General features: G+C 42.9%; 1 protein-coding gene, 1 long non-coding RNA gene and 1 pseudogene across 4 annotated transcripts in view; all 3 read left to right on the top strand.

Moving 5' to 3' along the window:
* The window catches only part of LOC124008124 (fibroblast growth factor 14-like), a 238,005-nt gene that overhangs the window by 136,222 nt on the left and 73,891 nt on the right, over nt 1-27,892 (top strand). The window lies entirely within an intron of this gene.
* On the top strand, nt 6,549-20,060 carry LOC124008134 (annotated as a pseudogene). Its single transcript, XR_006834058.1, has 20 exons — nt 6,549-6,710; nt 12,446-12,562; nt 12,762-12,821; nt 13,761-13,964; nt 14,117-14,230; nt 14,415-14,549; nt 14,646-14,763; nt 15,067-15,335; nt 15,456-15,764; nt 16,177-16,311; nt 16,462-16,646; nt 16,798-16,981; nt 17,481-17,617; nt 17,838-17,988; nt 18,153-18,321; nt 18,409-18,563; nt 18,658-18,781; nt 19,465-19,610; nt 19,716-19,844; nt 19,941-20,060. The product of XR_006834058.1 is annotated as a sodium/potassium-transporting ATPase subunit alpha-1-like (transcript).
* Nucleotides 20,378-21,176, top strand: LOC124008136. The gene is made up of 2 exons (XR_006834060.1): nt 20,378-20,440; nt 20,920-21,176. It is a non-coding gene; the product is annotated as an uncharacterized LOC124008136 (long non-coding RNA).

Genomic DNA, 27,892 nt, shown 5'->3' with positions numbered 1-27,892 from the left:
CATAGAACTGAAGAGTAAGAGGGAAGAGAGGATATACACATTTACAGTATAAATATATTGTAGAGAATTCAGGGGTAGCCCCGACCGGGAGGGACTTGAATCCAGGTCCAGCAACTGTCAAGCCAACACCTTAATAATTACACCAAACCTCTCGATGAGGTTGCTAGGTGTTGGGTTAAGGTCGCTACATTACCCCCTTCCTTTGGGAGAGTGTGTCCCCACATTTCTCTATACCATGTCCCTGACATGTACACACCTCTCCGGTGACCTCATGGCCACCATCCCATTTCTGACACCAGTGTAGCAAATTCAGGGGGTAGCCCCAACCGGGACTCAAAGCCAGGTCCAGTGACTGTCAAGCCAACACCTCTACCATTACACCAAGAGGCCAGAACCTCTAGACAAGGTCGCTAAGTGTTGGATACTTGATGCAGTGTGCATCACAGATTGTATAGTGCCTTGGTCACTACTGGCCAGTTGGTGAGGGCCACAGCACGGGGAAAGAAACTGTTCAGGTGGGGGGTGGTTTTGGTCATGATGAAGCTGAACTGTTTGCCAGAGGGGAGTTAATGTGCAGACAGCCCTGCAACTGACTTCTAAATCAATATCCACCCTGTTGGTATCAAATCCATGATTTCCCCCCCTTTTTTTCTCCCATCTCAGGAACCGTATTCTCATCTTCGGACTGTTTGAGGAAACTGCCCTGGCTGTCTTCCTGTCCTACTGTCCTGGAATGGATGTCGCCCTCAGAATGTACCCCCTCAAGTGAGTAGACCCTTCTGATTCTCTTCTGTATATCAGCTTGGAACAAAAGCTCACCCGTTTTAAAAGATGAGTGGTAAAATGGATGGATATTACAATGGGTAGAGGAGACTACTGTGGCCTCAGAATCAGTTGGGGTTCACTAGTTAGCTGAAGTGTAATGGGGTTTACTGCCAAACCAAGATAGAAAATGACATTTGACATTTAGGGGCCCTGTAAGCGCATTACCTCGCTGTTTTACGCTCTCTTTATTCTTTTCTTCTCTCTTTCCTTCTCTCTTTCCTTCCTCTCTTTCCCCAGGCCTTGCTGGTGGTTCTGTGCCTTACCCTACTCTCTGCTCATCTTCCTCTATGATGAGGGTAGGAGATACATCCTGCCACGAAACCCAGGAGGTAAGTTCTCAGGGACTATGGACGAAAACAAGCTGTTAAGATAGCTTCGAAAATTTTACATCAAAGTGAATTATTGTGTTATAACATGTCAATTGCATGCAGTATTGGGAAGGACAAATTATTTAATTTGACTCATGGAGATTTTCAGTGACGAGATGAAATCTAACCAATTGTGTTCTTCTCTCTGAATTTTCTCTTCTTTAAGGTTGGGTGGAACAGGAGACCTACTACTGACAAAAAGAGGCTATCCCCAGGATCACTCCAACGTCACTCTGCTGCTACATCTCAACCAACAACATTACACTACATTTCAATCTGCTACATTACCATTACACCCAATGAATACTGTGATGGTGCACTCAGCTGCATTGAGGAGTTCTTGATTGTGATAATGCAAATTGAAATGGCGCTTGTAACGCCAGGGTAGTGGGTTCGATTCCGGGACCACCCATACGTAGAATGTATGCACACATTACTGTAAGTCGCTTTGGATAAAAAAGCGTCTGCTAAATGGCATATATTATTATCATTATTATATAAATAAACAACACTTCAACACTAATGCTTAGACTGTATTCATTTTTTGTTGTCTGAATTATTTTGATTTATTGGTTTGGATTTAATGTAAGACATGTAGGCTTAAATTGTGTTGCATCTATGGGAGAAATAACCTAGTACTCCAGCAGGTATATCTCACTGATCATCACCAAAGCCAATTCCTCCTTTGGTTGTCTTTCCTTCCAGTTCTCTGCTGCCAATGACTGAAACGAACTGCAAAAATCTCTGAAGCTGGGAGACTCATATCTCCCTCACTAGCTTTAAGCACCAGCTGTCAGAGCAGATCACAGATCACTACACCTGTACATAGCCCATCTGTAAACAGCCCATCTATCTACCTACCTCATCCCCATACATTATTTATTTATTTATCTTGCTCCTTTGCACCCCAGTATCTCTACTTGCACATTCATCTTCTGCACATCTACCATTCCAGTGTTTAATTGCTATATTGTAATTACTTCGCCACCATGGCCTATTTATTGCCTTAACTCCCTTATCTTACCTCATCTGCACTCACTGTATATATAGACTTTTTTTGTTTTCTTTTGTTCTACTGTATTATTGACTATGTTTTGTTTATTCAATGTGTAACTCTGTATTGTTGTATGTGTCGAATTGCTATGCTTTATCTTGGCCAGGTCGCAGTTGCAAATGAGAACTCAACTTGCCTACCTGGTTAAATAAAGGTTAAATATTATTATTATTATTATTATTTTACCACATGGTGTCATAAAGCAGGCCAAAACTCCATACCACCAAAACAGGCTGACATTTCAGGTAGTCTTTTCAAACAGCTCTTAAACTTAAATGGCATTATCATAATTTTCATAATTTCACAGTATTATTCCAACCTAAAACAAAGGAATAAAACTAAGGAATATCTCGTTTTTGACTGTACTGGACCTTTAAGCACTTGATAATTTAGGATTGAACATTTTATACTCTGTTGAAATTCTGAACACTGTTATCCTTATTGAACTGTAGGATTCCAAAATAGAACACCTAAAATAACATTCTAAAACTCCCTCCCTATGGTTATAGATAGAAAACACAAGGCTTGTGACACAGATGGATCAGTTGTTTTGTTTTGATGCTGACAACAGCAAGGTTGAGGGATGGTATGTGAGGTAGGTTTATGATTATATATGATTACTAGGCCAGACAAACAATGAGAGAATGGAAATATGAAAACACTTGCAAACAAACATGTGAAATCCATTGAAGTCAAGCTAAATATGGCTTCAAAACAATGAGTCATATGGAACACATGCACACAATGGTGAAAAGGTATTGGTATGCCAAAGCTATTTGTCAAGAATTCCATCTGGCCGTATTTGATTACCTTCTCTCCTCTGTTTGAGCCCCTATCCTCAATTATCTTAAGGGCCTTTCTGACTGAATGATATTCACTAAAAACTCCAAGCTGGATACAGGCTTTATTATCCAGTTATGAATGAGACATTGGTTCATGGAACGTTTAGTGCTTTCTTAAAGGGCAATTCCGCCCCTTTTTAACTTCATATTCATTATCTCAGCACCATACCAGAGTCTACATACTGTATGTGAAAACGGTACATTTATATGATCTGCGGTTAATAAGATAAGAAGAAAGGTCCTGGAAAATGCTCTGTGACATCACAGTGTAGGAGTAAAAGTAGTGGTTGGAACCCGAAATTATTTTCCAATCGTTTGGTTCTGAAAAAAAAGAAAGAATCCGGTCCGTTCCACTGTTCCGACCAGCAAAATAAAGTTCTGAACAGGTTCAAACCCCCAAAAAGTAACGGTTTACAATTCATTAAAAAAAACATTTAGCTCAACATTAAATTACTTCACCAATCAGTGCGGATAGAGGAGCTTGCTATGGAGGGGCAAGCTATAGTTATTTACATGCATTGGACAGACAAATATAGGGTAAGAGATGTGACTGAAATTTTGCAGTTTGGGGGAGAGCGAGAGAGGGTGGAGGAGGAAGCTTAGCTTGAATCGTTTATACCTATGGAGGAGCAGCTTCTATGAAGGAACGTTGAATGTCTTTGAACTTCCGAGAGTTAGCTTAATGTTGGACCAGAGCTAGCTAGCTAGCCAACAAGCTTGTGTGTGCAGAGTGGAACCAGAATGAAAATAAAAACACGTGAAAGCTGATAACTATAGTATCCTCAACTAGCATTGAAAAGGTGAATCCGTTCTTCTCTAATTATGTAATGTCAGTAGGCTACAATGGCCTATGCTTCAGAGGAGGGGAAGGTATCCTACATACACACACACACACACACACACACACACACACACACACACACACACACACACACACACACACACACACACACACACACACACACACACACACACACACACACACACACACACACACACACACACACACACACACACACACACACACACACACAGATACTGGAATAAGTTTGAGTGACAGAGTGAGGGCTTTGCAGAGGCGCTTTGTTACATTTTTGTAGGACTCAAAATATACAGTACAGTACAGCATTGTACTCCGATTTATACCTCAACATAGTGTGTAATAAAAATATAAACAATAGCCCAAATGTAGGCCAATTTTCCAGGGGGCAATGAGGAGATTCAGGATCTTTTCCTCATGGCATCATTCCCCCATGCGTTTCCATGACTTTCCATTGTTTTGGTCGAGTTCCATTGACCTCTCTACCACATCTATTGCGCACACAGTGAGCTGCCAGTTTAGTTGGTGCAAAGTCAGATAGTCTTGTGTTCCAAAACATTTTGTTTTTAGTAGCTTGAATCGTTCCTGCTCACATCGAGGTAAAGTGCGGAAGAATTGAAGGAATGAATCTGAGCCTTGGGCTTATTATCTGTGGAAGCCAAGGCTTCCAGCGAGGCGCGGATTTCATTGGCCTTGTTAGCCGTGATTTTAATTCTTCAATCGAAGTCGCAAAGTGCTACTCCCCATAGTTGTTTTACCGAAGGTACCGACTGAAAAGGAACCTATGTATACAGTGAAAAGGGAGCAACTTCAACCAAAACAATGGTGCTGTTATATGAAAGAGAGCCTGTATTTTATGGCCTGTGTTTGCGTATGGGTCAAATGCAAAGCTGACCTTAGATCAGTCTATAGGCCTACTAGGGACAGTTTCATCCTACTCTGAGGCCAACTTGTTGACTGTTTTTTCTTCCCCACTAGGGGGCATTATGCAGATAAAGAGAGAGGCGCTTCCTCTCACTCGCTCTGTGGGGACAGGAACGTGATAGTTTCCATGGTAACTCATTTATAGGATCGGGCTCACAGCTTGTATATACAATTTGAGATATTTTTAGTTCCGTCTTTGAACATGCACACACACACACACACACACACACACACACACACACACACACACACACACACACACACACACACACACACACACACACACACACACACACACACACACACACACACACACACACACACACACACACACACACACACACACACACACACACACTGTGCCTAAGTGTTCCGCTGTCAGTCCATCTGTCCACCAAGTCTCTCCAAGTAAAATTCATGCAAACGCATTCAAGCAGCTTCTTGGGTACAGCAAGTCCTAGATGATACTGTACATTGGCATGAATCATTAAGCAAAGTCTTGTGTATAAAAAAATATTAAATTCAATATAATTAGCATTTCAAATAGTTTTCTTTGACTTTAGTTGACCTGTCGGTGGTGGGAGAAAAGTCAGTGTCTGAGTGAATGTGTTTTCATTACAGTTTGTATGTAATGCTCATTATTAACACAATTTTCGATTGTCTTATTGTAGGGTGAAGCCAAAGGGAAAAGTTGATATGTGGGTGGACAATAAAGATGTGTTGTTCTATACTATTCTATTATATCTAACACAGGTAGAATGCTCCACTAATTACAGTGACCTATAGACATGTGGTTGAATCCTAGACATGTGGTTGAATCTGCCTGTCTGGTTCTGCAGTGAAATACCTGGTCCCGTATCCACAAAGCACCTCAGAGTAGGAGTGCCGATCTAGGATCTGTCCATATAATATTATTCACTATGATCTAAAAGACAAACTGATCCTAGATCAGCACTCCTACTGGAGTCCAAACTGAAGGGTGAAGTTAAGACATAAAACAGAACCTTGAGACAAGGGGTTAATGGTTAGGATCCCTAAGTTAAAGAGTTAATAATTTGTAGATGCAACAAGCTGCCAGACTTCCATTAATTCTGAGAAGGTCACATTGTCCACAAAGTGTTCATGACAGGATCAGGAGGGGAAGTTTACATCCTACAGGGTTTAACGGCCTGGTTCGTTCAAGTTTAAACTTCCTAAAGACCAGTGATGGAGTTTACACAAAAATTATCGCTTTCCATAAATGAGGTTAAAATAAGGAATGAAGAGAGAGAGAGAGTGATTGAGAGAGAGACAGAAATAGAGTGTGTTTGTGTGTGTTTAAATTATGTTCATTATTTAATCTATGTGGAAATTAAGAGAAAGGGGACAAACAAAACACGCATAGTATTCTTAAAGACGATTGAGGATAGGTTTAAAGAGGATTGAGGATGGGTTTAAAGAGGATTGAGGATGGGTTAGTATCCATTATGAATATGAGTGGTGAGAGATATCATCCCAATATGAATAAGCCTGCACAGAAGAGACCAAGTGACTTCATAAATATTTGAAGTTACAGAGACTAACAGTCCATTCATTGGATTCAATCTACTTTATGAAGGCCGATAATCGTAAAACATTCAATAATGGGGACTCCGCCCCTCCATTCTATGTTACCATGGCAAAAAGTGCAGACGTCACGATCGAAAGAAACACTGTATATAAGTATTGGACCTTTTAATGAGACGGGGAGCTTGGATGCGTGTCCGGTAGGAGTGACACGTGTGGATAAGGGCACATCCAGGGGCAATACATTTTTCAATTAGTTTTTAAGTAAATTGGGATTTGATTGTTCAATAAGTTTATTTTTCCTCCACAAAACTGCAAACATGGGACGTGGAGTAAGTGCGCTTTTTCTTTCCATCTTCACATTCCAGCTCCATGAAATGCTAATGTTGCCTAATTTACGCAATTCTTAATGATAGACTACGTGTCAAAAGTGGTATCAATTAAAAAAAGATAATACGGTCGAAGTTGTTTTCAAATGATCACATGTACGTAGATGGCCGCATTTTTCTTTCAAAATGCCTGCGATGGGAAAGTGACTTCCGCATTTTGTAGGCTGAACAAAAGTTGCTTTCATAACGTGTCTTGATCGAGTGTCAGTTAGGGTTAAAAATGTGTTGTTTTTACATTGATACTGAAGATCCACAGGTTGGTTAGCTTGGATCTAGTCGCCAATGAGAAAAGCTTGTAAGCGCTACGATGATAGAATTGGCGGTGTAAGACAAGTTTGAAGATTGATACAATGTTTATTTTCAGCCAAGTAAAGTGCCGGGAAGTTGGCTACAAATATAGCGTGGTCTGTTTAAATTCGAGTTGCGGGAAGTGGAGGCAGACATGCTATATTGTGACTTGTGTTACTTTGACATACACGGCCATACAGAGCCTGTAGCCCACTTCTGAATATAAGTGATGGTCTTTGTTTCAATGAGTCTTTCATGGTGACTTGTAACCGGCTTGACTGAATTTTGATCTCCATTGAGAAATATAGGTAATATTCAGGTTCGTAATCAATTGGTTAAATGTAGTTGCTGTTGCGAAAGTCTGTTCTTCATAAATTGAATAATAACCCTAGTCCACCCCATTCACAATATCAACCATGCGCCAAAGTCGTCGGTGTTTATTTGTTTTTGTTATGCTCGTTGAATGTAGTTTTTATGTAGATGGCCTAATTTGGAATAATACCCTTTGGTTGCTTAAAAGGATAGTTCTGGATTTGAGCAGGATGCCCTTATCTACTTCCCCAGAGTTAGACGAACTCGTGGATACCATTTTTATGTCTGCGTTCAGTTTGAAGGAAATTGCTAACCAGCGTTAGCGCAATGACTTGAAGTATATGGGAACACGCTAACACTAGTTAGCATTGGCTCACGAAAATACCTTTAACTTTCGTAATACTGGACGCAGAGACCCAACAATGGTGTCCACGAGGTCATCTGACTCTGGGGAAAATACAGAACTGTTCCTTGATAACATTTGAGCACCTGCAAAATCTCTTTAAAAAATAAATGTATTCCACATAAGGCTTAATTTACATTTACATTTAAGTCATTTAGCAGACGCTCTTATCCAGAGCGACTTACAAATTGGTGCGTTCACCTTGTTGTATATGGATGTGTAAGACATTTCTTGTGTAGCCCACATTCTGCGAATGTTCAGATAGGCCTACAATGTGTCTTTGGGAAGACTTCCATCAACTACAGCCCTCATGTATTAACGAAAGTAATCGCTTTTCCAAAAAAACAATCGTTTTTATTAAACTTGATACAAATCGGTCCAAGACAAATAATCTCCTAGTTGCTCCAATGCTGTTCAATACACTAGATTTGTTGTATATTCATCTCATATCGAGGCATATTGTTCTAGACTTGTAGAATTAAGTGTTTGTTTTTTTATGGGCAATCCTTAGTCAATAGGGTTTTTGTCATCACGCCTGTCTAAATAACTACCTGCAATTTTATGGTGATGGAAAATATATCAATTATTGGGGTGATTTTTATTTGATGTTTTATATATATTTTACAACTACCTACCTGTGACTCCTGTATTTGGCTACTGTATGGCAGACTGGTGGGATATCGGGGAGGTTAATAGCATCATATAAAAGGCTCGCCACTCCCTGCTGGGCAACAGATCACACGGGCACAGTGATAAATGATGCATTCACAGCTACAGTAAGAGAGGGGTGACTAGAGAGACAGATTGGTTGTATGATGTGAATGCAGAGCAGCAAACCTCCATGTTTTGGATTCTTTCCCTGTATGGTGGTGAACACTCTGCTCTGCCCCCACCCCTCCTGTCCTCTTCTCAGCGCTCTGGTCCAGTACACGCACAATAGGCACAGATGCTTGGACAGCCGGACTAATGATTTCCAGGAGACTGCAGAGAGGGATGAGAGAGGGGGGAGTGAGAGGTACAGGGAGAGAATGAGGGTGACATAGGGCTGGCGGGAGCAAAGGGTTGGTTAGAGTGGTGAGGTATATGAGACCGCTCTGAAGATGAGGCACCAGTTGCTGCATTGTCATCATTGTTCAGAGGGAGCTAGCAGAATTTCTCTGAACTGGTTGAATGGCAGATGGAGGACAAATTCAGTTTTTCTGTAATGAAATGGAAAATCAAGAGGTATGATAGTATAAAACTGCTCACTGTCAACAAATTGAAACGCCCAAAAGTTCCTTCCCGAAATGGAATACTTTGGCTATTGTTTCTATCTCTCAAAATAAACTGTGATCTGAAAACAAGGCTGTTTTCCTGTAATGTTATTAGGGTGCATTCTTTCTTCGTTTTACCACTTCTTTTCTCGCCATCTTTCATCAAGGGGGGGGGGGGGTGGTGGTGGTGTCATTTGTTTTAAAGATTCCACCACTGAGTGTGATGGAAAGTGGCTTGTGGAAAATCTCCACTGTAAACAAATGAGGCCTAGAATATGTCCAAAACAAGGTCTTTTTATATGGTGAAGTAATTTGGGAATGATTTATTTCTCTCCAGTGTTCCATCTCTGAGCTACTATCAGGTTGTGGCCTCAGCTGACCATTATTTCCCCCCGGGGGTCCACTGTGGAACCAAGAGACCTGCTCTCTAGCGCTCTTTAAAACATGATTTTTTGCTCTTTCTCCTGAGGATTTCACATTCTTTCCACTCCACAGTCACTATGTATTAGGCATCCCTTTTGTCACACGCCACCCCATCTCTGTGACAGAGAACACATCTCACCCCCACTGCCCCTTTCTCTCTCCTGCTCGATCTCCCTCTCTGCTCGTTTGGCTTAGCTGCCTAAACATTATGGAGAGTTCCACACATTATTACACCTTCTGTTTCCTCCACTGTAATTTCGATTTGTTCCAACTGCAGAGGGAATTGTAAAAAAAAAAAAAAAAAAAGTTTGTCCCATAGGTCTATTCACAATCGGCATTTCGCAATAGCCGCGTGCATGCTGTTCTAACCTACATTTCAGACTAGCGCAATAAAGGAAGTTGCATCCCATTGATTTGTATTCTGCTTTTAACTGTGGTTCCTGGGGTCTTAAGGAGAAACCCAGGCATTCACCATCTTTTTGTTCTGTGGGAAAACCGACTCTTCCAGTGGACGTGGTGGGAGTTTTAAATGCGTTTCTTGTGAATAAATGAACTTTTTTCTGAAGTGAAGAGAGGGAGAGAAAAGGGGGAGGAGAGTAACACGTGACTCGGTCCATTCAGATATCTGAGAGGTGTGGTTATGTCGCCTGTAGCAACGGGGCAAAGTCCCAGGGCGAGGAGGAGCCAATATGCTTGAGTGAGCAGCTTTTGTATTTGGCACATGTACAGAACCAGGAATGGTGTTCACAGGAATTCGACTCTGGCTGTAAAATATGCACCCGCTCGCCCGTCTCTTATGAACTTTTGTTGATCTGGTGTTTTAGCGTAAAAGTGAGAGGCCCCTCATCTCACTCAGGCTGTTCTGTCTATCGCTGTTGTTTTTATGAGGACAGTTGTTCTTTAAAACTTTCTGTCCTCTTGGAAAGATGTCTTGCCGGCTTCACCCCCTTCTCCACCCACCCTGCGTTCTTGCACTCTCTTTCACACATAGTTGTTTCTCTTTCTGTCCCAGACTAATTACACTCACTCCCATATGCAACGTTCATGAGAACAACGATTACGCAGTTGAATATACTACTCTGAACTATGGGAGAAATGGTATTCAGACCCAAGCCATGTTTACCACAGTGGTGTTGCTCCCACTCCCAGATCAAACCATTACAGTAATCCCATATAAGAATGCGGTAAACCTGGTATCTTAAGTGTTTTGCTAAGAGGTACTGAATAAATTCCATGACTGTACAAAATAAACTCTGTCCAAAATAAAGTCACTCTAAAGATCTATTTCTCTGCCCCATTTTTCAGTATTGTTTTTACATGGTTCTCTATAGAGGTACAAAGCCTCATTGTTCTCAGACTTGTAGTGGGACAACTGTTGTTTTTGCATGATTGGTCTTGTGAGAGATTCCACACAATTGCTGACATTCACACTTTTTTTCCTGTTTTCAGTGCAGTAGCTTCCTGTTTCGTTTGAGAGACAGCTGAGTAATATTTCCAAAACAGCATCCTCCTTCCTTGCTTCATTGTGGTAACGGATGTGTGCACTATTGGGAAAGTAAAAGTGATATTTCTAAATAGTATTAGTAGGGGGGGGTGCATTTTCAAAAGGGCACGTCTGTGTGCCTGTCAACTAACAAAAAGACAACAGGGGACTGCGACAACAGATTCCTTGAGGGCCCGGAAGACTCCAGCAGGACTTGTCGTTCCACCTCTACCCTTTACTGTTCCAACAGCAACAAAAACACTGGTAGGACCCCTAATGTTGGATTCCGTTGTAACCAAACAACAAAGTTAAATGTTCAGTCAAGCCCCTGTGACTTGGGGATCACATTCTGAACCAGGAACTGTCTTGCTTCGAGTCGAGCAGCTTTTTGTGTAACCTCATAGTGTCAAATCAAGAGAAGCATGTAGAGCTCTCTCCCCCACAGCCAAAACACTTCTGAACACCAGTAGAACCTGAATAATTTATGATCACTAACTGCCTTACCGATGTTTATCTGGTACTGTGCATTATCCTGTTACCGCAGTGTCCCAACACCCTCCCCTTTTCAGCCGTCTAGCTGACGCATTCTTCAACAGGTCTTTGTCCTCTTCCCAAAAGTGACCGATTTGATAATGGAGAAAGGGAAGAGTGACTGAACAATGTGTCTGCAGAAGGTGAGGTGCCAGGGTTATTTTGGACTTTCACAATGAGATGACTCCAGAGGAAGAAAGTTCTGTGTGTACTCAAGACAACCGAGCCAACGATGTGCATCTTTCCCCTCTGGAGAGTTCATTTTGCCCCTATTCTGGACAAAGTATTGTGACATAGAGCCTAATAGTCTGATATTCCTGGATTGCAGTGGAGTATGTTGAAATGACCCTCAGCCCCACCCCTCCCACAGCTCTCATTATTGACGCAGTTGTGCAAAGTGACGGTCTGTGACCTGATTGTTCATTAAGCATTTCCTCATGAACTTCACAGATGCCATTTTCAAACATCTGAGTTTCTTCTGCTGAGTAGTGAAAGTTATTATCTAGCACAGGTCGTAGACTCTAAAAGGTGAAAGCCTACCGGGTGATAGTCCAAAAGGGACAGCCACAACTATCTTTGTACTTGTTGCACCATACCTGTCCAGGTCACGTTTGTTTTGTAAATGATAACTGGGCTTACGTTCAGTAGAACAATGCTACATCAATAACCCACAAGTTGTTGGGTGACTTCTGGTAAGTCATTTGTAACTGAAAATGAGCATTTTTTATCCATTGTTTAAATGAGTGCTTCTCTAATTGACTCAATGAATGACCTTTTCAAGAGTTGGGCCCCCAGACTTGGGTTTTATTAATGCCTCGGAAACACTATGGGAAGCTATACTATAAGCAGATTCTGTATCGGGTGCTTGAGTTGGGTGACAATTTTTTTCGGGCAGAGCTCTAAAGGGCCTCTTTCTACCTATTCTATTATGTGTTTGTATATTTTTTTTATCGCTCCTAACTATCTTTTCTTGCCCTCTCTGTAGGAAGGACGGGAACAGTATGAGCTGGCGGCGACCTCTGAGCAGGGAGGCAAGAAGAAGAATGCCAAGGCCATGAAGAAGGAGAGGGACATGGATGAGTTGAAAAAGGAAGTTGATCTGGTGAGTTGGCTTCTCTCACTTTCTTTCTCTTTCAGGACCTGGGAAGTTCATCTTTAAATCATAAGTCTTGCTCACTCATGTGTTGATGTCACTGACTTGGTGTCAAGCTGCATGTACTGTACTGTATGTTTATCTCGATGGTGTCGAAGTGCAGTGCAATACGATTGTCAGTGACATGTTCCTAATCTCTGTCCCATAGGATGACCATAAACTGACCCTGGATGAGCTCAACCGCAAATACGGCACCGACCTTAGTAGGGTGAGTCTGGAGCTTCACTCATTTTCATTTAAGTTGGCAATTCAATCATCTCCTCTGCACTGTTTTCTGTTAACAAACTAGTTACTTATCGACCACAGCTGGAATGCAATTCAGTTCGGTTCTCCTCAATTCGAATAGTTTCAATTATTGAATAGAAAAATTAAGTCAAGTGATGGACTTCAAAGTTCTGCTCAAGTTATGGGTTTCGGACTCTTGGGATCTCTTCCAATTATTAAACCGTGGAAGAAAGGGGTTATCATTGACTTGGATGTGACAAATATCCAAGGCAATTGGAGGAGGCAATATGAGAGATGCTTTATCCCTCTTTTACATCCATGCAAATGGACTCTTGATCATGATTTGGAGATCAAGGGGAATAGTAGATTAGTACCTCCAAACCTAGCAGCGCAGCCGAGTGGTCCTTTTTTGAATAATTCACAAGCAGCAGGCTCATAGCACCTCAGCCCAGATTTAGGATGCACTCAATCCCAGCAGAGGAGATGGCACTGTTTTCATTGTTTCATTGTTTGCAGCGAGTTGCCTGGCAACTGTCAGCACCTCGACTCTCTCCAGAGCCCCATTGACTTGTTTCTCTGTTCTCTGCCTTATGTGAAATTAGAGTTATGACTTGGCCCTGCAGTGTCTATGCCACTGACAGACCTCGAGAGATATTATTGTGTTGACAATTTGCTTCCTCTCTCCTTATCACGTGCCGTGAAAGAGAATCTCAAGAATGGGGGGGAAGGGTGGGGTACCTAGATATACCCGAATATAGCAAAATACTTGATTTTTAAAAAGCATGGGTCGATAATGGTATACCCTTAAAAGGTTGGGTGGGAGGGAAGCACCCATTCTTTTAAATTTTAAGTATCCTCCTACAGCATCTTAATTTGAGGTCTCGACATGTAAAGTAACACAACCAATTTTGTATTTCCTCAGGGGTTATCCAGTGCTAAGGCTGCCGAGAACCTTGCCCGTGATGGCCCCAATTCCCTGACCCCTCCTCCCACTACCCCTGAGTGGGTGAAGTTCTGCAAGCAGATGTTTGGCGGGTTCTCCATGCTGCTGTGGACTGGCGCTCTCCTCTGCTTCCTGGCCTACGGAATCCAGGCAGCCATGGAGGATGAGCCGGCCAATGATAACGTAAGATTCCAAGATGAAGAATGTTGATTTCATTGACATTGTGATGGAATTGAAAGCAGATGATGCTTGGGTTTTGTAGTTCTTTTGCACTGATGTTTGTGCGGGGGGATTCAACTTAATTTTAACACGTTCTGCATCTTTGTCTCACACAGTTGTACCTGGGTGTTGTACTCTCTGCTGTTGTCATTGTTACTGGCTGTTTCTCCTACTACCAAGAGGCCAAGAGCTCAAAGATCATGGACTCCTTCAAGAACCTGGTCCCACAGGTTAGACTTCTGCCTTTTCAAACACCTTTAAGAAGAACTTGATTGTATTGTCATGTATTGGTACATGACACTGGCTGACATGACAGGTACTGGCTGTTTTAGAAACACTTCTTTTTTGAAGGTGTTTTCTTTTCCTTTATTGTTACATTTAAAGATGAATCTTGTTGTGTCCTCTACCTTGTAGCAAGCCCTGGTTGTCCGTGATGGTGAGAAGATGAACATCAACGCTCAACAAGTGGTGGTTGGAGATCTGGTGGAGGTGAAAGGTGGAGATAGGATTCCCGCCGATTTGCGAATCATCTCTGCCAGCGGTTGCAAAGTGGGTACTTTAAAATCCCCTTGCTCCAAATACGTCACGTTCCACCCATGTCCGTGCCAGTCATTATTGTATTAATCTAATTCCCTCCCCACTTAGGTGGACAACTCCTCCCTCACTGGTGAATCTGAGCCCCAAACCCGTACTCCGGACTACTCCAATGACAACCCCCTGGAGACAAGGAACATTGCCTTCTTCTCTACCAACTGTGTTGAAGGTACTTTAACAGAGCAGAGTTGCTCAGATGAGAAACAAACCAAATAAAAATAAATTCTGCCCAGGGACCACAGATTAAAAATGAGGAATCTAGCTAAATCTGGTACAAGGGCATGTTGTACATGGTCTCTCGCAAATAAATGAAATAAAACAAACCATTACTGGGCTAGCTTCGATGAAGTCCTGTTGCTGTATAAAGTATGTCCACCATTTCTGAGGTTGAATCACTGTCAACTGTGCTGTTAAACAGTAGTCAATATGATGGCATGATTGTTAAATGAAGTCTGCACGTTATTTCCTGCAGGAACTGCCAGAGGTATTGTCATCAACACTGGTGACCGCACTGTTATGGGTCGTATTGCTACCCTCGCCTCTGGCCTGGAAGTCGGACGTACCCCAATCTCTATTGAAATTGAGCACTTCATCCACATCATCACCGGTGTGGCCGTCTTCCTGGGCATGTCTTTCTTTGTCCTGTCCCTCATCCTCGGATACTCTTGGCTGGAAGCTGTCATCTTCCTCATCGGAATCATTGTCGCTAATGTGCCTGAGGGTCTCCTGGCCACTGTAACTGTGAGTACGGTCTTTCGGGAGTGCCCCCCCCCCCAAATACTTCCGATATGGCTCCAAAAACCAGTACATTGCCAATTTTGTTCGACAGACATGCTGAGTGGCTTTTGGCTTTCTCCGTAGGTGTGTTTAACTCTGACTGCCAAGCGTATGGCCAAGAAGAACTGCCTGGTGAAGAATCTCGAAGCTGTTGAGACCTTGGGCTCCACCTCCACCATTTGCTCTGACAAGACCGGAACCCTGACTCAGAACAGAATGACCGTGGCTCACATGTGGTTCGACAACCAGATCCATGAGGCTGACACCACAGAGAACCAGAGCGGTACCTCCTTCGACAGGAGCTCTGCCACCTGGGCTGCCCTGGCTAGAGTCGCTGGCCTGTGTAACCGTGCCGTCTTCCTGGCAGAACAGAGCGGTATTCCTATCCTTAAAGTAAGTGTCTCATTTCCCCAGAGTGAATTGACAACCGTATACACATGGAGCTATCGACAGGAGTTCAGCATGTAATGCCTCTGAAAAGGCTCAACAGGGTTGTCTTTCACCTTATGTAATTCCTCCCCTGTCACCCGAATGCCTCATATTGCCTCAGCCATTAATCATCTCACCTTGGACTAGCTGTGATTACCACACTTAATTTCACCCCTTATTTTCAGTTTCTCTTTGTCACGGTCTTTGTCTTCTACCAGGCTCAATCTACAAAGATTTCCTTTTCATTCAGTCTGTTTAAATTGATGGAGGGCATTTTAATGATTTGGGCCACTTGGAAGTGCTAGTGTGTGAAAGAGAGTGTGCGCCAGCGGCGTACCACGTCCACTTCATCTGCCTACTCGTTTCCCTCTCACAGAGAGATGTGGCTGGTGATGCCTCAGAGTCTGCCCTGCTGAAGTGTATTGAGCTGTGCTGTGGGTCTGTGCAAGGCATGAGAGACCAGTACACCAAGGTTGCTGAGATCCCATTCAACTCCACCAACAAATACCAGGTAGGGCAATGGCACCCTGCCACATGAAATATTGGCAAATAAGTTTTCAATAAGTCTTAAACCCTTCCCTTTGGCACAGAGCTCAATATGGTTATGCCTATTCTGCTAATCTGTTTTCAAAATGGCTGCTCCTATAATTTTATCCCTTAGCTCTCCGTTCACCTAAACAAGAATGAGGGTGAGTCCAAGCATCTGCTGGTGATGAAGGGAGCCCCTGAGAGGATCCTGGACCGCTGCTCCACCATTTTGATCCAGGGCAAAGAACAGCCTCTGGATGACGAGATGAAGGACTCTTTCCAGAACGCCTACATGGAACTGGGTGGTCTGGGAGAGCGAAAGTGCTGGGTAATAGTCATTTATTTCAGTCATCACTAGCCAATACTACTGTATTTTTGTTATTCCATCTGTGTTGTCAAATTATCCAATGTGAGGTGTAAAATTGTGCTTTTGCTCCCTTTTTCAATTCACATTTTCACAATTTTGTATCTGTCTAGGGTTCTGTCATTTCCAGCTCCCTGATGACCAGTTCGCTGAGGGCTTCCAGTTTGATTGTGAAGAGGTGAACTTCCCAACTGAGAATCTGTGCTTCGTTGGCCTAATGTCCATGATTGACCCTCCCCGTGCTGCTGTGCCTGATGCTGTGGGAAAGTGCAGGAGTGCTGGAATCAAGGTATGGCAATGTAACACTTGACACGACTCTTCAGTCAATCCACATAAAATCAAATCAAATCAAATTTTATTTGTCACATACACATGGTTAGCAGATGTTAATGCGAGTGTAGCGAAATGCTTGTGCTTCTAGTTCCGACAATGCAGTGATAACCAACAAGTAATCTAACTAACAATTCCAAAACTACTGTCTTATACACAGTGTAAGGGGATAAGGAACATGTACATAAGGATATATGAATGAGTGATGGTACAGAGCAGCATACAGTAGATGGTATCAGTACAGTATATACATATGAGATGAGTGTGTAGACAAAGTAAACAAAGTGGCATAGTTAAAGTGGCTAGTGATACATGTGTTACATAAGGATGCAGTCGATGATGTAGAGTACAGTATATACATATGCATATGAGATGAATAATGTAGGGTAAGTAACATTATATAAGGTAGCATAGCAGCCACTGTGATCAGACCACTCCTCTTCCCTTCCTTCCCTTAGGTTATCATGGTCACTGGTGATCATCCCATCACTGCTAAGGCCATTGCCAAGGGTGTGGGCATCATTTCTGAAGGAAACGAGACTGTTGAGGACATTGCTGCTCGTCTGAACATTCCAGTCAATGAAGTTGACCCTAGGTATGTTGCGATTTAAAAAAAATATATATATAAAAAGTTACGTTATTGGAAACAACAGTAAAACCCTTGCAGTTTCTACATTTTTCATTTTTGAAGTCCTTTTTCAAAGATTTTATTCAAGCTTGAATGTCAGGTCCTTCTCATGAGCGTTTATAGACATTATAGAAATGTCTTCATATTAATGGGATTTCCCATAAAATAAAGGGTACATTTTTCCCAGGGATGCCAAGGCCTGTGTGGTTCATGGCGGTGACCTCAAGGACCTGAGCGCTGAACAGTTGGACGACATCCTGAAATATCACACAGAGATTGTGTTTGCCAGAACCTCTCCTCAGCAGAAGCTGATTATCGTGGAGGGCTGCCAGCGCCAGGTAATATTCAGCTCAACTTAAAGACACTAGGCCGATCTCACGAGAGGTAAACAGAGTGACTGTAGCGTAGATAAATTCCTTTCAAATTAAAAATGTGTTTACCAGTTTTCTCTCTCTAGATGTTTCTCTTCTTAGACTCAAACACCTCTCCTCCTTATCCACAGGGTGCTATTGTGGCTGTGACAGGTGATGGTGTGAACGATTCTCCTGCTCTGAAGAAGGCTGACATCGGTGTTGCTATGGGGATCTCTGGATCGGACGTCTCCAAGCAGGCTGCAGACATGATCCTCCTGGATGACAACTTTGCCTCCATCGTGACTGGTGTTGAAGAAGGTAGAAGCATTTCAGTGGATTTAGAATGTTTGGGGTTCCTTCTATTCGGCATTATTTTCACCAACGTTATGCATGTACCTTTCCTAGGCCGTCTGATCTTTGACAACTTGAAGAAGTCCATCGCCTACACCCTGACCAGTAACATTCCAGAAATCACACCCTTCCTCTTCTTCATCATCGCCAACATTCCACTGCCCCTAGGAACCGTCACCATCCTCTGTATCGACTTGGGAACTGACATGGTAAGGAATTTGTATATTTAAGATTTTTCTTTTCTAAATCTTTGGTTACTGTTCAGTTTTATTCTAATTGTTGAAATCGTCCTCAACTTTGCAGGTCCCCGCCATCTCCCTGGCCTACGAAGCTGCTGAGAGTGACATCATGAAGAGACAGCCCAGAAACTCCAAAACAGACAAACTGGTGAATGAAAGACTTATCAGCATAGCCTACGGTCAAATCGGTAAGACCGCTTTTCACAAAGCCTTACTTGCGCAAAACAAAGTATTTTCATTCTTAGATGAAAGATTAACATCTCATACACCTCAAACTGGATTCCAACTCTTAAGTTGACTGGGTGGTTTTGGGATCAGCTGGAAGTGGGGTATGCGCCAGAAATAGCCTCCTGGTGATAAGAGAAGGGGTCTCTGGTGATTATGGGATGTTTCACACTTTGGTGATGGAGCCAGAGGTTTCCATGTGAGCGGGACTTTCCTTAAGAGGAAACACTGATATGGACAGGATTCACATACTGCGGTTGCATCATATCATGGGTCGCAAACCTCTCCCACCAACGTGATACTCCTTGGGAATCACTGTAGGGCGGCAGGTAGCCCTGGCGGTTAGTGTTGGCCCAGTAACTGAAAGGTCGCTGGTTCGAATACCCGAGCCGACAGGGTGAAAATCTTTGCTCCGTGCCTTGAGCAAGGCAGTTAACTCTAATAAGCTCCAGGTGCACCCTACTACTATGGCTGACCCTGTAAAACAACACATTCCCCTGCACCTGTCCGGTGATGTGACAATCAAACTTGAAAACATTTTTTTAATGGAGATTGATGCAACATAGAAAAACCAGCAGACAGAATGACATGGATATAATCTGATACAAATGCACCCATCTGATCCTGTCTCCCCATCTCTCCATAGGTATGATCCAGGCTTTGGCTGGGTTCTTCACATACTTTGTGATCCTTGCTGAGAACGGGTTCTTACCCTCCAGACTGCTAGGTATTCGTGTGGACTGGGACAACAAATTTTGCAACGACCTGGAGGATAGCTATGGTCAGCAGTGGGTGAGTATGCAGACACCAATGTGGTTTTCACAAGCCTTGTTGTTTGGTCTGACTCTAGATGATTAGCTGACGGTTTTCTCCCTCTGTTGCTGACTGTTTCCTCAGACTTATGAACAGAAAGATTGTGGAGTTCACCTGCCACACAGCATTCTTCGCCAGTATTGTAGTTGTACAGTGGGCTGATTTGATCATCTGTAAGACCAGGAGGAACTCAGTCTTCCAACAAGGAATGAGGTTAGTTCAGTGGCCATTTTGAAGAGCATCGACTGTTGTTAGTTTTTGTTGTCAAAGAAATGACTTGATTTTAAATGCTGCTTCTGTCCTCCTCAGGAATAAGATTCTCATCTTCGGCCTGTTTGGGGAGACCGCCCTGGCGCCTTCCTGTCCTACTGTCCTGGGATGGGCATCGCCCTCAGAATGTACCCACTCAAGTAAGTAAAGACCCTTCAGTTAGGTACACTCCATCTCTTAATAAAATAATTTGTAGTACCAAAAATACTTAACTCTTGGAGGACTTCTATTAAGCTTAGCTATGTGTTGCTTAAAATGTTGTCTGGTCTGTTCTTGGGGGTATTCTGGTCTGGAGTCATTTCAGATCTGTTCTTGGGGTATTCTGGTCTGGAGTCATTTCAGATCTGTTCTTGGGGTATTCTGGTCTGGGAGTCATTTCAGATCTGTTGTTTTTGGGTATTCTCTCAGATTGTCTTCTGAGTCATTTGATCTGTTTGTTCTTGGTCTGGAGTCATTTCAGATCCATTCTCCTTAGACCCAGCTCCTCATCTTTATTTATGATGAAATCGAAAAACTGATCATCCGACGCAGCCCAGGAGGTGAGTCTAAATCCCTTTTAGTTACTGTGACCATCTGCTGTACTTGTTCATACAAGTTCTCAGTTTGGCTCTCAAACCACCAGATTTTCCTCGTTCTCAGGAGGATAGTAAGGCTACCTAAATATGCAGCCTTACTATCCAAACCTGCGAAGTCTGTAAATCTTTAAGCAGCAGCAAATTTTTCAGATGTGCAAGACAGTGGACACAGACACGTTTGGGGGAGTCTATCCATTCCATTGACAACTGCTAATGTAAAAATGGCTTTATAAAATGCATTTGATGTGAGTAAACCGGTATGCTGTCAGAGACCATGTTAAAGACGTCGGTCACTTGACTGTCTTCCTCCAGTGACCGTCTGAACTACACACGGATAGTTAACATGATCATTGTTTATGTATGCTACAGCCTTCCTTAGTCCACCTGTTTTAGCAGAGAGGTAATTGATCTCTAAATCCTGTTTTCCATCTTCTCTGTTTTAGGTTGGGTGGAGAGGGAGACGTACTACTAGAAAGCATCCCGTTTGCATCGCTCAAGTTCTTGCATGGTTGTCTTGCTGCTCGAATTTTAAATTCTGTAAAATGTGGCTGTGTTTTTATATAGGGACTGCGTGATACTAAAACACTGAGATCGAGATGATGAACCAAGACATTTTACATTGTGTGCCTTGTTTCTGGAACAGGACCAATTTTATACATGTTTTTAACAGTAATATAAATAAACTTTCAGTCAGCTCCCACTTTGGTGTGTATGGTTTGTGCATGTGTGCTTGCACGTTTCCTCATTGCAACTTGGAGACTTTCCAGAATAAACACAGCATCAATAGATCTTCAGGTCCTTCTTTTCCTATCCTTCCTGGAGAGTCTCTCTACTCTCTCTCTGTTTTAACCATGAGCACTGCTTTCAGTGTGCAGTCAACGAACACCAGCTAGTTGTTCACTGTCATTGTAGTACAGAATGTAGACTGTATTTCATCTCACCTTTTGACCCATTCACATCGCACTTTATCCATCTACTGCCCAACATTAAACACTATCTCCACACACTAGCAAGCCTGTGTCAGAGCAACCGTCTATCAGAAGCACAAGGCAAGACTTATCAACTGGCAGCACTTGAGCATAAAAACCCTGCTGACAACATTGTGGCTTAATATGTATATTTAATTCAAACCCACTGTCTAATGCTTACAGTAGCAATGCTCTCCTGTGGTTGGGTGTTCTAAAATAAAGTAGCTATGGAATGCCTAATCCAATATCCTACCCTTGAGGTTTGGGAATGAAGCTAAACATAAAAAAATAAAAATAATATCCACCCACAAGTGGTGAACCCCCTAGTACCACTGACGGCATGTCCAAAAGAAGAACTCCTGATTTCTCTGAACATCCCTCCTATGTAAACACACTGCAGGTAGCCTAATGGTTAGAACGTTGGACTAGTAATCAGAAGGTTGCAAGATCAAATCCCCGAGCTGACAAGGTAAGAATCTGTCATTCTGCCCCTGAACAAGGCCGTCATTAAAAATAAGAATTAGTTCTTAACTGACTTTCCTAGTTTAAATAAGAATGAACCGCTAGTTCAAGTTCCTGCCATATAAATTGTGAAAGGAACAACCACTTCTGCAGCATTGTCAACTAAGAACATGTAGATCTACTTACTGCAGGCTACATTGTCGACAGCTGCAACCAGACTTATCAAAATAAGAAGCTAAGCTACCTACTGTTCAGAACTTTTAATTGATAACTCCCCACTCAGACTGAGCACACTACAATTGAACCTAGCTTGATAAAGTAGGCATTTCACATCCTGTCTGTGGTGGAAGACGCTTGAGACGACAGTGCACACAACATCCCATCCACAAGGAAAGAAATCTGTCACAAGCTCACAATCCCCAAGCTTGGGGTGTCAGTGCACAGTCCAGTTTTGTCAGTTCCAACCGGACTTCATGTCTGGGAAAAGATGGATAAATGAAGATGTCTTACTCAGGCTTTACCATAGATTTTATTGGTCACAGTCCAGTCTTAAGGGTGACTCTCCCATAAACACCAATATGATAGCAGCTGGGTCTGCTTAGTTCATTGACTGTTTAGGAACTAGAAACAATTAGGGAGTGTGATGTCGCTCTTCCGTCTCTGGACAGGCTGCGTGACAACCTGTGGGTTGACCCGCTGCGTAATCTCCACACCTCCCTTACTCTCATAGTACGGCCTATGTGGATTCCAGTTAAAGGGATAGTTCATTCTCCAAAGCCAAAGTTTGTCATGCCTCAAGTGTGGCCTATAGTCGAGCTCCATATCCCACGGCATCTGTTGTGTAAATGTCTCAGGATTCAAATGAATAGGAAAGACTGGCACCACTGAGGTGAACTATCCTTTAATGTAAGGTGAAAAAAACGTTATTCTTACGGAAGAAGTTCAATCTCCCAGGAGTGCTTCTGGCAGGTCTTTAGCAGGTCTGGAAAGAGGCCAAAAATGAGAGGGGTGAGAAGAGTGAGGCTAGAAATAGGTAAAACAGACATGGCTAGAAATTCCACTTGATTTAACACAGACCTACCAAAATGTCAGCCAACTACATTCTTGCACTGAAAAACATACTGAATTATAAACTTCCACACGGAACTCTGCATTCAATGAATGAGAATGACCATTCTAGATCAGCCCCATTTCAGTTCTATGGTAGTTAAGGCTCGTATGTACAGTAGGCATGGAAACAAACCGACTTGGTTTCCACCGTGTGGAATTTGAGGTTTCTATAGTAATTTGGCCGAATACAGCCCTATTCAAGATTATTTCCATTCATGGTGTAGGCCTATCGAAGGGTAGAATGTTTAAACAACACTGTGAGAGAAGGAATGTGGTTTCATTCATATCTTCATCTGCAAATATCATCATGAAAAATATTAGAATGAGTACAATAGTTTAAATATATATATTGTTAAATAGGTTAGTCTAGTGGTTACATTGTCACTGAAGATCATAGTTGGAATTTTCGGAAACTTTTCTGTTATCAATAGCATGTCGTTGGTAGTTCCTATCGCTTCCTGATTTTCATTGTCAGGAACTAATACAAGCAGTCAATCAGGAAAGCAAAGGCTAGCTTTTTCAAGCAGAAATTCGCATCGTGTAGCTCTAACTCCAAAAAGTTTTGGGACACTGTAAAGTCCATGGAGAACAAGAGCACCTCCACCCAACTGCCCACTGCACTGAGGCTAGGTAACACGGTCACCACTGATAAATCCACGATAATCCTACATTTCAATAAGCATTTCTCAACGGCTGGTCATGCCTTCCTCCTGGCTACCCAAGCCTCCCCAGCTTCTCCTTCATCCAGACAGCAGATGTTCTGAAAGAGCTGCAAAACCTGGACCCGTACAAATCAGCTGGGCTAGACAATCTGGACCCTCTCTTTCTAAAACGATCTGCCGCCATTGTTGCAACCCCTATTACCAGCCTGTTCAACCTCTCTTTCATCGTCCGAGATCACTAAAGATTGGAAAGCTGCCGCAGTCATCTACCTCTTCAAAGGGGGTGACACCCTAGAACCAAACTGTTACAGACCTATGTCCATCCTGCCCTGACTATCTAAAGTCTTCGAAAGCCAAGTTAATAAACAGATCACTGACCATTTCGAATCCCACCGTACCTTCTCCACTGTGCAGTCCTAGTAAAACTGACTATCCTACCGATCCTCGACTTTGGCGATGTCATCTACAAAATAGCTTCCAACACCCTCCTCAGCAAAGTGGATGCAGTCTATCACAATGCCAATCGTTTTGTTACCAAATCACCTTATATCACCCACCACTGAGACCTGTATGCTCTAGTCGGCTGGCCCTCGCTACATATTCGACAGACCCACTGGCTCCAGGTCCTCTACAAGTCTATGCAAGGGTAAAGCTCCGCCTTATCTCAGTTCACTGGTCACGATAACAACACCCACCTGTAGCACACGTTCCAGCAGGTATATCTCACTGATCATCCCCAAAGCCAACACCTCATTTGGCCGCCTTTCCTTCCAGTTCTCTGCTGCCAGTGACTGGAAAGAATTGAAAATGATTGCTGAAGTTGGACACTTTTATTTCCCTCACCAACTTTAAACATCAACTATCTGAGCAGCTAACCGATCGCTGCAGCTGTATATTGTCCATCTGTAAATAGTCCACCCAATCTACCTACCTCATACCCATACTTCTTTTATTTACTTTACTTTTCTGCTCTTTTCACACCAGTATCTCTACTTGCACATCATCATCTGCTAATTTATCACTCCAGTGTTAATCTGCTAAATTGTAATTATTCGCTCCTATGGCCTATTTATTGCCTACCTCCTCATGCCTTTTGCACACACTGTATATTGACTTTATTTTTTTCTACTGTGTCATTGACTTGTTTATTGTGTTATTGGCTTGTTTATTGTTTACTCCATGTGTAACTCTGTGTTGTTGTCTGTGTCACACTGCTTTGCTTTATCTTGGCCAGGTCGCAGTTGTAAATGAGAACTTGTTCTTAACTAGCCTAAACTTTTAAGGTCAGGAAAGGCCAGATAGGAGCACCTATTACATTCAAGCACCAACTTACATATCGGCTAGACAGGTCAGGTCAGGTCAGGTCAGGTCATAAGGTCATAAGCAATCATATGGTATCTCTTTTGGTATCGCTTTGATCCAAGCACCAACACCTCACTATGCGGTGTGCTTAGTTTACTGCACTAAGGTGTGTGCTGTTAAAAAATGGTGTCTGTCTGGTTCTCTCTTAACGTTTCAGCTTAATTTTAATGAGTGCAGATCGGATCAGTGGGCCATATCTCCTCCCTACAGCCCATTAACGACGCTGGCTCCACAGTAAAGACCTCTGGAGAGTGGCGGGCGGGCTAACGAGTGAAACACATTCACAAACATGATGTAGCACCCTGGGTAACCACAGAAAAGGGACCAGTGCTCATCAGAGCTCCCCTCAGTATTTTCTACCTCACTTAGGCTTTAAAAAAGCACTAGACACTCAGTCTGGAGAGGGACTGCTACTTCCTCCTCTGTGTTAGGCCTACATTTCTCCTTAGACTGAACAGCCAAATGGAACTCAGTCAGTCAATGGAACTGCACATTGGTGCAGTTGGAACAGTTGGCTTCCCATGAGTACTGGGCCTAATCTCTTTCTGACCCTTCTGCATCAAATTCTAAATCACGGCCCTGCCTGCCTGCTCTTCCATCATCTACAGGGGTTCCGGGTCTCCAGAACCCCCCAGTCAGAGATTCCGTCGATGCCCCTGTTGAAATATGCAGCCGTATCCTGGAGTTTGCGTGTCGAGGCAACAGGTGATAATCAATGGCTACTGGAGGAAAGGTGGCTTTAGCCTCTCTAATCACTGTTAGACTTCTGGGCAGCAGAAAAGGGTTAAAATGAACCTCTTCTGATATAAATATCCTTTACATGCCTCTATCTCTAGTCTGCCTGACTAATTGTATTTATTTATTTTTATTTCACCTTTATTGGATAAAGCGTCTGCTAAATGGCATATATTATTATTATTATTATTATATTATTTATTTAACCAGGTAGGCAATTTGAGAACAAGTTTTCATTTACAATTGCGAACTGGCCAAGATAAAGCAAAGCAGTTGACACATACAACAACACAGAGTTACACATGGAGTAAAACAAACATACAGTCAATAATACAGTAGAAAAATAAGTCTATATACAATGTGAGCAAATGAGGTGAGATAAGGGAGGTAAAGGCAAAAAAGGCCAAGGTAAGGAAGTAAATGCAATATAGCTGTCACGGCCGTTGCTGGAAGTAGACCAAAGCGCAACGAGGTGAGCGTACATTTTATTTTTATTTTGAAAATGTCGCCAACAAAACAAGAAACAACAGGGCTAAGAGCCACAAACAAAGTTAACTTCCCACACTGAAAGGAGGGAAAAGGGCTACCTAAGTATGGTTCCCAATCAGAGACAACGATAGACAGCTGTCCCTGATTGAGAACAATACGCGGCCAAAACATAGAAATACAAAATCATAGAAAACAAAAACATAGAATGCCCACCCCAAATCACACCCTGACCAAACCAAATAGAGGCATAAAAAGGCTTTCTAAGGTCAGGGCGTGACAATAGCAAGTAAAACACTGGAATGGTAGATTTGCAGTGGAAGAATGTGCAAAGTAGAGATAGAAATAATGGGGTGCAAAGGAGCAAAATAAATAAATACAGTAGGGTGAGAGGTAGTTGTTTGGGCTAAATTATAGATAGGCTATGTACAGGTGCAGTTATCTGTGAGCTGCTCTGACAGCTGGTGCTTAAAGCTAGTGAGGGAGATAAGTGTTTCCAGTTTCAGAGATTTTGTAGTTCGATCCAGTCATTGGCAGCAGAGAACTGGAAGGAGGCGGCTAAAGGAAGAATTGGTTTTGGGGTGACCAGAGAGATATACCTGCTGGAGCGCATGCTACAGGTGGGTGCTGCTATGGTGACCAGCGAGCTGAGATAAGGGAGGACTTTACCTAGCAGGGTCTTGTAGATGACCTGGAGCCAGTGGGTTTGGCGACGAGTATGAAGCGAGGGCCAGCCAACGAGAGTGTACAGGTCGCAGTGGTGAGTAGTATATGGGGCTTTGGTGACAAAACGGATGCCACTGTGATAGACTGCATCCAGTTTATTGAGTAGGGTATTGGAGGCTATTTTGTGAATTACATTGCCGAACTCGAGGATCGGTAGAATGGTCAGTTTTACAGGGTATGTTTGGCAGCATGAGTGAAGGATGCTTTGTTGCAAAATAGGAAGCCAATTCTAGATTTAACTTTGGATTGGAGATGTTTGATGTGAGTCTGGAAGGAGAGTTTAAAAGTCTAATCAGACACCTAGGTATTTGTAGTTGTCCACATATTCTAAGTCAGAACTGTCCAGAGTAGTGATGTTGGATGGGTGGGCAGGTGCAGGCAGCGATCGGTTGAAGAGCATGCATTTAGTTTTACTTGTGTTTAAGAGCATTTGGAGGCCACGGTAGGAGAGTTGTATGGCATTGAAGCTTGCCTGGAGGGTTGGTAACACAGTGTCCAAAGAAGGGACAGAAGTATACAGAATGGTGTCGTCTGTGTAGAGGTGGATCAGAGACTCACCAGCAGCAAGAGCGACATCATTGATGTATACAGAGAAGAGAGTCGGTCCAAGAATTGAACCCTGTGGCACCCCATAGAGACTGCCAGAGGCCCGGACAACAGGCCCTCCGATTTTACACACTGAACTCTATCAGAGAAGTAGTTGGTGAACCAGGTGAGGCAATCATTTGAGAAACCAAGGCTATCGAGTCTGCCAATGAGGATGTGGTGATTGACAGAGTTGAAAGCCTTGGCCAGGTCAATGAATACAGCTGCACAGTATTGTTTGTTATCGATGGCGGTTAAGATATCGTTTTAGGACCTTGAGCGTGGCTGAGGTGCACCCATGATCAGCTCTGAAACCAGAT

Source organism: Oncorhynchus gorbuscha, linkage group LG21 (assembly GCF_021184085.1).
Source record: "Oncorhynchus gorbuscha isolate QuinsamMale2020 ecotype Even-year linkage group LG21, OgorEven_v1.0, whole genome shotgun sequence".
Taxonomy (NCBI): Eukaryota; Metazoa; Chordata; class Actinopteri; order Salmoniformes; family Salmonidae; genus Oncorhynchus; species Oncorhynchus gorbuscha.
The sequence above is the reverse complement of the archived record's forward strand: the minus strand, read 5'-3'. Positions and strand labels throughout refer to the sequence as shown.